Source organism: Glycine soja, chromosome 15 (assembly GCF_004193775.1).
Source record: "Glycine soja cultivar W05 chromosome 15, ASM419377v2, whole genome shotgun sequence".
Lineage (NCBI taxonomy): Eukaryota > Viridiplantae > Streptophyta > Magnoliopsida > Fabales > Fabaceae > Glycine > Glycine soja.
The window spans coordinates 26,693,413-26,704,467 of NC_041016.1; the positions used below are offsets into that span (position 1 = coordinate 26,693,413).

Here is an 11,055-nt window from a genome sequence, read left to right on the forward strand (position 1 = left end):
TCAATGCAAACCTAGGTGCTCATGTGGGACACCTTAGGTTTGTTGTAATTTTTTGTAGGAATAATCAACATGAAAATAAAGAAAAAGTTATGTTTTATTCCATTACTTTCCTTAACTTTTTAAATAGTGATCAAGGGCTTCCCATGGACCCTAAGAGAATAAAGGTCATTCCTGAGTGGCCTACTCCACCAAGTATAAAGCAAATTTGGGGCTACAATATCTTAACAAACTTTTACAAAAGGTTTGTCCCATATTTTTCTATACTTATAGCACTACTCATTGAGTTGGTGAGGAACTATATTCTCTTATGGGAAGATGGCTAGGAAAGGGGTTTTCAGTCCTTACCGTACTCTAACATACCCAACATCACTAATACATATGTTTTTATTCTTTTTACAGGTGTTGAGGAAAGAATTAATGAGTTTCAAGAACCTCTGGATTTGAGGTCAAATCCTTTTCAAGGGGGAGGGAACATGATGTAAGCTCCATTGGAGCTTATAGGCCTAGGATCTTCTTCATCAATGGATTCCTTTGCTTCTTGGAAGATGAATGGCAATGGAATGGAGAAGGAAGAGAGAGAGGAGACGCCACTTCAAGGAGAAGATGAGTCTAGAAGAAGCTCACCACCATAGGAGGCCATGGATAAGAGCTTGGAGGAAGAAGGAGTTGAATGAAGGGAGAGAGAGAGAAGAGCATGAAATTTTGTGCTCTAAAAGTGTTCTGAAATCTGAAGTTTAATATTCAAATGATCAAAGTTTTAAAAAATGCACACACATGACCTCTATTTATAGCCTAAGTGTCACACAAAATTGGAGGGAAATTCAAATTTCACTTGAATTTGAAATTGAATTTGTGGAGCCAAACTTTGGAGCCAAAATTTCACTAATTATGATTAGTGAATTTTAGTTATGGTTCAGCCCACTAATCCAAGATCAATTCCAAGATTCTCCACTAAGTGTGCTTAGGTGTCATGAGGCATGTAAAGCATGAAGGACATGCACAAAGTGTGACTATATGATATGGCAATGGGGTGTAATAAGCAAATGCTCACTGATGTGCCATTATTTTCTCCTGTTTCTTAACCCTTTTTGCACCATTTTAATTATTGATTAGTCGTAATTGTCAAATTAATTAGGCAGTTTTATTATTTGGGCCCATTCAGCTAATTTGATGTTTTTAATCTAATTTCAGGAATTAATGAAGCATTGGGCTTGGACTTGAAGAGGGCAGACTATTTTATTATACAAAATTTTATCTTATCTAGACTTTATCTTATCTAGATATTATTTAGATTTGATCTCATCTAGATATTATTTCATCTAGATCTTATCTTATCTAGATTTTATTTTATTTCATTTATGGGCTTGGATTTAAAACAGATTTGTAAGCTTTGGGGGTTGAAAACTATATAACAGCACCAAGGTTCTAGTTTAGGCCCTCTCTTCTCTTTCTCCTTTTTTTCGTTTTTGGCAATTCCAGTTCTGACTTTTAGTTCTAGCAATAAAATTTCGTTCTTCAATCTATAATTTTGTTCTCTATTGATTAATGGAAGGCTAAGTCTCCAGTGTTGTTTTCTCTTGAGGATCAAGCACAGTTCTCTTTGAGGTTCTATTATTACTGTTAAATTCTGTTCAGTTTTTCCTCTTCACTAATTACACTGAATTTGTTGCTATCAATTCATGCATGCTTAGTGCTTGATTAATTGTCTCTGCGCTTAATTTACGTTCATGCTTAATGATCATTTATGAGTGATTGGTGTATGTGTTGCTTAATCACATAATGAATGCCTTATGTTAAATTTCGCTTAGTAATTTAATTTAGGGTTGGATTAAGTGGTTGAACTGATAAAGGATAAATTCTCGCAACCTAGGATAGGAGACTTGCTTGTGAATCAAGGGGAAGCAACATATTTTAATTCTGATATTTTCTAATTCAATTTTACTCGCTGTTTAATTTACAAAAGCAAACAACCCCCCCAATGTGTTACTATTTCCTACTATCTGTTATGAACATTTGGTTTATCATTGCTCATTGGGAAACGACCTAGGATCACTTCCTAGTTACTGCATTTTAATGTTTATTTGATTCGGGTACGGCCTTGATCAAATTTGGCGCCGTTGCTGGGGAGCAGTGTCTAAAGGTACATAATAGCTAGTAATCCATGTTTTATGCTTTCGTGTGTTGTGTTAGTGTGGTATTCGTGTTTCGTTAAGTGTGTTTAGAGTCTTGTTATTTTGTTTAGTGTGGTGATTTGTTTTAGTTTTTCTGTCCAACGCTTCCCCTGTTTCAGTTTTGTGTTTTGATGTGAATAGTGATTTGTGACGGATTTAGCGACCACTTTTGTTGAACTGGAAAACAGGGTAGTAGTGGAAATCCCTTAGCGACAGATTTTAGAGACCACCCTTGCTGAATTAATTGGGATTTTTTGTTTTGGTAGCTATAGTTTTTTTTTGGCTGAATTTTTTTGTGGTCACTTCTTTTGATCCATATTTTGTGGGAAAAATAGTTGGAGCCCTTAGTTTGGTCAGATTTGAAAGTTTCAAAAAAGTAGCAAATTTGATTTTTGTCAAAACTTCAAACAGCCATAACTTTTGCTCCGGTTCTCAGAATCGCTATTATTATATATGTATTTGGGGTAGAAAAAAATTTCCCATACCATGACAGCCCGCCATAGGCCGGCTGAGGTCTCCTTCTTCCAAAAATTGTGATTCTGTCAAAAGTTTTTTATTTTCCAAGTATTATTCTCTTATTTTTCTTAACTTATCATTTTTGGCTTCTATAGTTAGACTTTGAATTTTTGTTTGAAATTTTTTGTGCTATCTTATAATCATTTTATAAGGTTGCTCACAAAATTTCAAGTCATTTGGATATCATTTAATGGTAGATGTAGTTCAAACCTACATTGTTACTTGCATAAGAAGGCAACTAGTTGTGCATGCTGAATATAGTGTATGACTAGAGGCAATCCATCTGACTTACAACCCTTTGATCTTGAGATAGATAGGACATTTCATATATTAGTTAGACATCATTTAGTACCTTTTGAGCATCCTGAGCATTCTATTATTAGTGATATTGAGCATTATTGTTTTGAACATTCTAATTTTGAACATTCTGAGAACATGGCACAACCTCCACCCCGTGAGAGGACTCTAAGGGAAATGGTTGCACCTAATTTCACCTACAAAAGCTTGTGCATCCAATACCCTGATGAGGATGTCCCATATGTTCTTAAAACTGGACTGATCCATTTGCTTCCAAAGTTTCATGGCCTTGCAGGTGAAGACCCGCACAAACATCTGAAAGAATTCCATATTGTCTGCTCCACCATGAAGCCCCCAGATGTCCAGGAGGATCACATATTTCTGAAGGATTTTCCTCATTCTTTAGAGGGAGTGGCAAAGGACTGGCTATATTACCTTGCTCCAAGGTCTATCACGAGCTAGGATGACCTCAAGAGAGTATTCTTAGAAAAAAAATTTCCCTGCTTCCAGGACCACGGCCATTAGAAAGGATATTTCAGGCATTAGACAACTCAGTGGAGATAGCTTATATGAATACTGAGAGAGATTTAAGAAACTATGTGCCAGTTGTCCTCACCACCAGATTTCTGAGCAGTTTCTCCTCCAATATTTTTATGAAGGACTCAGTAACATGGAGAGAAGTATGATAGATGCTGCTAGTGGTGGAGCCCTTGGAGACATGACCCCTGCTGAAGCCAGAAATTTAATTGAGAAGATGGCTTCAAACTCCCAGCAATTTAGTGCCAAAAGTGACGCTATTGTCATTAGAGGAGTGCATGAAGTAGCCATGAATTCATCTTCATCAGCCGAGACTAAGAAGCTTGAAGGTAAACTAGATGCCTTGGTTAACCTGGTAAACTAACTGGCTATGAATCAAAAATCTGCACATGTCGCTAGACTCTGTGGTTTATGCTCCTCTGCCGACCACCACACAGACTTTTGCCCTTCTGTGCAACAATCTGAAGCAATTGAACATCCTGAAGCTTATGCTGCAAACATCTACAATAGACCTCCTAAACCTAAGCAGCAAAATCAGCCACAACAAAACAATTATGACCTCTCCAGCAACAGGTACAATCCTAGGTGGAGGAATCATCCCAACCTTAGATGGTTGAATCCTTCACAACAGCAGCAGCAATAACAACAACATCCTTATTTCCATAATGTTGCTGGCCCAAGTAGACCATACGTTCCTCCACCAATTCAACAACAGCAACAACCCCAGAAACAACAAACAGTTGAGGCTCCTCCACAACCTTCTCTTAAAGAACTTGTGAGGCAAATGATTATGCAAAACATGCAGTTTCAACAAGAAACCAGAGCCTCCATTCAGAGCTTAACTAATCAGATGGGACAATTGGCTACACAATTAAATCAACAACAGTCCCAGAATTCTGACAGATTACCTTTTTAATCTGTCCAGAATCCCAAAAATGTGAGTGCCATTTCATTGAGGTCGGGAAAGCAGTGTCAAGGACCTCAACCAGTAGCACCTTCCTCGTCCGTAAATGAACCTATCCAACCTCACTCTACTCCAAAAAAAGATGATGACAAAAATTTAAAGAGTAAGTGATGTAAGCTCCATTGGAGCTTGTAGGCCTAGGATCTTCTTCATCAATGGATTCCTTTGCTTCTTGGAAGATGAATGGCAGCGGAATGGAGAAGGAAGAGAGAGAGGAGACGCCACTTCAAGAAGAAGATGAGTCTAGAAGAAGCTCACCACCATAGGAGGCCATGGATAAGAGCTTGGAGGAAGAAGGAGATGAATGAGGGGAGAGGGAGAGAAGAGCACAAAATTTTGTGCTCTAAATGAGCTTTGAAATCTAAAGTTTAATATTCAAATGATCAAAGTTGAAAAAAATGCACACACATGACCTCTATTTATAGCCTAAGTGTCTCACAAAATTGGAGGGAAATTTGAATTTCAATTCAAATTTCACTTGAATTTGAAATTGAATTTGTGGAGCCAAACTTTGGAGCCAAAATTTCACTAATTATGATTAGTGAATTTTAGTTATGGTTCAGCCCACAAATCCAAGATCAATTCCAAGATTCTCCACTGTCGCAACCTACCCTTCGGCGGGAGGGCGACGCGTGACTCGCTGGATGCGTGTTCCATGAAAGGAATACGCGCGGAGTCGCCACCAATGTTTATTTGAGGAAAACGTCGGAAAAACCGGAAAAGACGCGATCTACGAACTTTTAAGTGAAAGGCTCGAGAGTTGTATTTATGCACGGGGAAGGTATTAGCACCCCACACGTCCGTCACAAGGGACGATAGCCTTTAATTGAATGTGCAAACATGACTTTGATTTTTACGTTCCCTTTTATGTCCTTATATCCTTTATACCCTTTATATATTTTTTTTCTATTTTTGTGGTCGACAAGGGTGTTTCCCTTTGCTCCTACGTATTCCTCAATTGTGATGAGGAAATCATACCTACGTAGTTCTTTCGGAACAAAGTGTTTGGTTAAGTTGTTTTTATCCTTTTTGCAAAACATGTTTTTATTGAATGAAAAACCATTTAAGGCGTTGGACCATTAAATAATCTTTCGACTCTTTGGAAAGATGAGAAAAACATTAAGGCTTTGGACCATTAATGATTTTCTCTATTTTTTGAAGGAAGTAATACAGTTACATGTTGATTTTAGGGTTTTTTCGAAATCCACATTTAAACCAATGAAAAGAAAAGATCATTTCAAGGCGTTGGACCTTTGAAAATGGCTTTTTAGGCAATGTCAAAAGTTTGGTTTATGAATTGATTTTAGCCTTAGTTTCGCTTTGGTTATTAATCGATTCGATTAAGAAAGAGAAATCCCAAAGAAAAACGTCCGATTGATTCTTTTTGATTTATTTTACTAAAAGATATTTTTGATTATTTTATTATTATTTTACCTCTTTTTGGCTTCCAACGTAGTTACGGCATGACCGAACGGTCGAATTTCATTTTAACAGAAACTAACGGATATTACAATCCAAATGATCGGTGGAAATTTATTTTATTTTTTGATTAGGCGAGAAAATAACTTAAGCAAATGACTAAAGCACGTCAAAAGGGGGTACGGAAAGTAAATGAAATGTAAATGAAAGCACGTAAAAGCAAATGAGGACCACTAAGGGTACATAGAATGAATTGAAAATTTTGATTTAGGGAACTTACCGGTTGAAGACCGAAGAACGATGAAGAACGAATGAAGAACGTCGAAGAACGGTCGAAAACCTTCGCGAAATCACCCACGGAAACGTTACGGAAGCGCCTCAGCTCGGATTTTCTTCACGGAACCAATTTTTTTCACTAATTTTAAGTGATTCTGAATTACCAGGAGGGCTGAACGAAATTTCTCTTCACCTCTCCCCCTATTTATAAGAAAATGGGGGAGAAGCTTGCCACCCAGCTCGCCCAGGCGAGCAAGGTTGCTTCCTCCAGAAGCAACAGCCTTCTGGAGGAATCTTCTGGAGGGCCCAAGTGGGCCTGGTTGCTATTTGCACCCCCATTTTTACTAAATACACCCCCTGCCTTTTTTTGGTGATTCTTTTTTTGTAAAGTTACGGAAACTTACGAATTTCGTAACGATACTTGTTTTCTTTCCGTAATGTTACAGAACCTTGTGGATTACATAATCATCCCTTTTTTGACTTACGGAATGTTATGGAACCTCACTAATTGTGCAACGATGCTTTCTTTTGATTTCCGGTGTGTCACGGAACCTTACGGATTGTGCATCAATATTTTCTTTTGATTTCCGGCACGTCACGGAATTTCACAAATTGCCTAATGATGGGTGCCAAGCACCTCAAAATGACCAAACACAAATTGTATGCCACCAAGCACAGGTCCCCGGACGAAATTAGGGTATGACAGTTGCCCCTCTTTACTTGTCTTTTATTGGAGATAAAAGGGAAGTAAAGATAAGATACTAATTTTGTTCCTCTCGGTTGACGAGAGTCGCGGGTGACCATAAAATCTCCGCATGCAAATGACTTGTTGTTCCCGGGGGAATAAAGGGTGCAGAAGACGATGTCAGTCTCTGCCTGCTATCAGGCTTTTCGTCTTACAGATAGCAAGAAGAATGTTTATACGGATAACCACTCGAGTATTTCCGCCCGTCAGCCTGACTCAAATGTCAGTATGACAGATCTTGTGAGCGCGGAAGATGACGTAAATCTCCGCGTGTCAACGGGCTTGTCGGCCGCGATTGACGAAGGGTGCAGAAGACGACGTTAGTCTTTGCGTGCTATCAAGCTTTTCGTCTTATAGACAGCAAAAAAGAATGTTTATACGGATAACCACTCGGGTATTTCCGCCCATCAGCGTGACTCAAATGTCAGTATGATAGATCTTGTGAGCGTGGAAGATGACGTAAATCTCTGCGTGCCAACAGGCTTGTCGGCCGCTATTGACGAAGGGCGCAGAAGACGACGTTAGTCTCTGCGTGCTATCAGGCTTTTCGTCTTACAGACAGCAAAAAAGAATGTTTATACAGATAACCACTCGGGTATTCCCGCCCGTCAGCGTGACTCAAATGTCAGTATGACAGATCTTGTGAGCGCGGAAGATGACGTAAATCTCCGCGTGTCAACGGGCTTGTCGGCTGTGATTGACGAAGGGCGCAGAAGACGATGTTAGTCTTTGCGTGCTATCAAGCTTTTCGTCTTACAGACAGCAAAAAAGAATGTTTATACGGATAACCACTCGAGTATTTCCGCCCGTCAGCGTGACTCAAATGTCAGTATGACAGATCTTGTGAGCGCGGAAGATGACGCAAATCTCCGCGTGTCAACGGGCTTGTCGGCCGCGATTGACGAAGGGCGCAGAAGATGACCTTAGTCTCTGCGTGCTATCAAGCTTTTCGTCTTACAGACAGCAAAAAAGAATGTTTATACGGATAACCACTCGGGTATTTCCGCCTGTCACGTGACTCCAGTGTCAGCATGACAGAACTTGTGAAGGTGGCCGACAAAAGCGAGGCTCTTGCTCCTACGTATCCTCCAATGAGGAACTCAGACCTACGTAGTTCTTGATAACTTGTGAGACTTGAAAAAGTCTCCACCGGAAGATACTGATACCTCCGGAAAGGGCGCAGATGGCCACATTGGCCTCTGCTCGTTAAACACACTTGGGGTCACTGAATGACGAGGTGCGGATAACCGTAAGGTGTCTCCGCGGGCTACCAGCTCTTGGGTCATGGTAACAAAAAGCGGTGCGGTCGACAAAAGCGAAGCTCTTGCTCCTACGTATCCTCAAATGAGGAACTCAGACCTACGTAGTTCTGGATAACTTGTGAGACTTGAAAAAGTCTCGGTGTTTTCTCCACTAAAATGCAAACATGCTTTAGTAAAGAGATAAATATTCCATCTGATTAGAGCAGCATATGCTTTTTTGAGTGAAAAACAATGCGTCTACCGGGGAAGGAGAGTATGCTGATGAAATTTTCTCATAACCACAAATGAGATTTTAGATGTTTAGCATTTCGTTTCTAAATGACCATTTAGAGGAAACACTGGGTTCGACAAAAATAGAAGAAATCCACTCAGCGTATCAATCTCGCACAGGTAAGTGTTTTATCCTAATTCCGAACCATAGATATGTCATGACTTGATTTTACAAATCATTTCCTATCAAGTCAAAGATTACATGCGTGATCATGGATCAATAGGACTTTTCTGGGGGGATGGTGTTCTTTTGGTGGGTTTTTCGGCTTTTGATTTTTTTGGCTTTTTTCCTTTTCTGTTTTTGTTTAGTGTGGGGCGAAAAAGTCGCTAGCGCACAAGATTTTGATTGGCAATTAAAGGGAGAAGACCACTTTAGGTCGTGGTTTCCCTTCCTTCTTTTTGTTCATTTGGTGACAATTCTGAATTGTTCAGATATTGTCCGGTCCAAAGACCTTTCTGCACATTTCTTCTGTTTTCTTTCGATCCTTGATCAGGAGCTTTCTTTCCTTCTTCTTCTTCTTTTTTTTTCTTTTTGCTTTCTCCCACTCTTTGATTGGGAATTTCCTTTCTTTTCTTTTTGCTTTCTCTTTGATTGGAAATTTTCCTTCTTTTCTTTTTTTTGCTTCCGAAGATAAGGATTGACATTCTCACCCTGGGTCAAGGTTTATGGTGAGTCAGGATTTTGGCTCAAGGCTTATAGAATGGCTAGACATGATACATGTCGGGGTTTGGTTTGGCTCAAGGATAAAAGGGATGCCCCACATTATTTCCATGACACAAATGCAAAAATGATGATTTGGAAATTTTATGCAAAACCGGTCATGCATGCACCTATGCAGACACTCAAGTGTCAAATTTTTATGGTCATGTGATGCTAGGGCTCAGGATTCATTTCCTCTATTTTAAATCAACCCAATGTTTCCAAAATATGTTCTTTTATCAATTTGTGCATTCATCCGAGTCCATTTTGGGTACTCGGGAAAATTTCACAACATTCACCCTTCAGGTGTACACACATTTTTTTTCCAAAAACTAGCTATGATCAGCGAATTTTTCTTTAAAGAAAAGTTGGAAGTCATCTCTTTTCAAAAGTATGTTGGTTTTTCAGCTAGACAACTTATTTTTCTTTTTTCTCTCTTTTTCCTTTTTATCATTTGTTTATTTCTTTTTCTTTTCCTTTTCTCTCTTCTTTTCTTTTCGTCATGATTTTTGTTCGTTTTATTTTTAGGACGATGTTCCTAAACGAAAAAAACTCTACACGGTTCTGAAATTTCAAATAAACATCATCGATAATAATGATATAAGCACTAATGCAACAATCCAGACAAAATGTATGCGCGATACAAATGACGATCGAAACAACAAAAACAAACATTAGTCTCTCAAGTCATAAAAATAAACATAATATGAAAATGATAAAAAGAATATGAAAGAAAACATGAATCTGGGGATCTCCCAGTTATGTAGCTCCACTCCCTCCTAAGAAGTCAAGCAAATCGGTCATCTCCTCGTCCTCGTGGGCCTCCTCTCCATCGTCGGGGGCCTCTGGGGGTGCCTCTCCTGTCTGGGCCTCGGGCCAATCCCCAGGCCATGCGACCTCTGCCCTGAACTGGTCTGGAGTAGGGCATGAAAAAGAAGCAAAGCCCTGGCTCTGCATGCTGAGGCTCAGCTGGTAAAGGGTCTCATTGGTCCGCACATGGGCCCTGTGGTTAGCCGCCTCCTGGCGAACCACATGCCGTAAATATTGCTCCGTGTCAAATGACCCAGCTGGACCCGCCTAATGAGGTGGTGGCGCGCCTGCGGCCTGTGGAGCATCACCCTGAGCCTGTCTCTGGGTGCAGTACTTCTCGATAAAAGCCCGGGTGATGGGCAGCCGAATCACCTTGGTAGGTGCAACGGGGACTCCGAACGACTGGCAGAGTCCTGTGATCAGTGCGGGAAAACCCAGGGCCCTGTTGGACTTATCTGGGTCCAAAGGGTGCCTGGTCGGCGCCATACCTGCAAATAGATAGATGGCATCAGCGATCAACTGAGCCACATGAACACTCATCCGTGTCAGGATGGCGTACACCAGCTGACACTTCGGCAGAGGGAGGTCGGAATTATGATCGCAGGGCAGGATGTTGCTGAGCAGCAACGTCATCCATATCTGGGTCAGGGTGGTCATGTTGGTGCGCATGATTCGCACTCGCCTCCCTGCAGCAGTCCGGGCAAAATCCTGCCCCGGTATACACAGCAACTGGGCGATGGCCTCCTCATCAAAACCATCGGACCGGTTCCTCCTCTGGCCATACTCGCACTCCTGGCCCTCTTCCAGCACTAAAGGATATCCCAGGAACTGACTGATAGCATCCGCATCGAACGGGATCCACTGACCCCTCACCCAGGATCTCATATCTCGCACGCCCTCCTCCGTAGGCCAAGCATTGGCATAAAATTCGAGGACTATGTCTGGGTCGAACTTGGCCATGGGGGTAACCAGTGATGTCCACCGCCGGCGAACTATCTCCTCCTGGAAATCAGTATACTCATCGTCCCTGAGCTGGACGCGTCGCTCCCGGAGAAATGACCATCCCTTGATGGCCTCGAAGCGCTGCC

General features: G+C 40.8%; 1 non-coding gene across 1 annotated transcript; it reads right to left on the reverse strand.

Annotated features, from left to right (window-relative positions):
* Positions 1-3,501: 3,501 nt before the first annotated feature.
* LOC114388768 lies at positions 3,502-3,608 on the reverse strand. Its single transcript, XR_003661565.1, has one exon. It is a non-coding gene; the product is annotated as a small nucleolar RNA R71 (small nucleolar RNA).
* Positions 3,609-11,055: the final 7,447 nt, after the last annotated feature.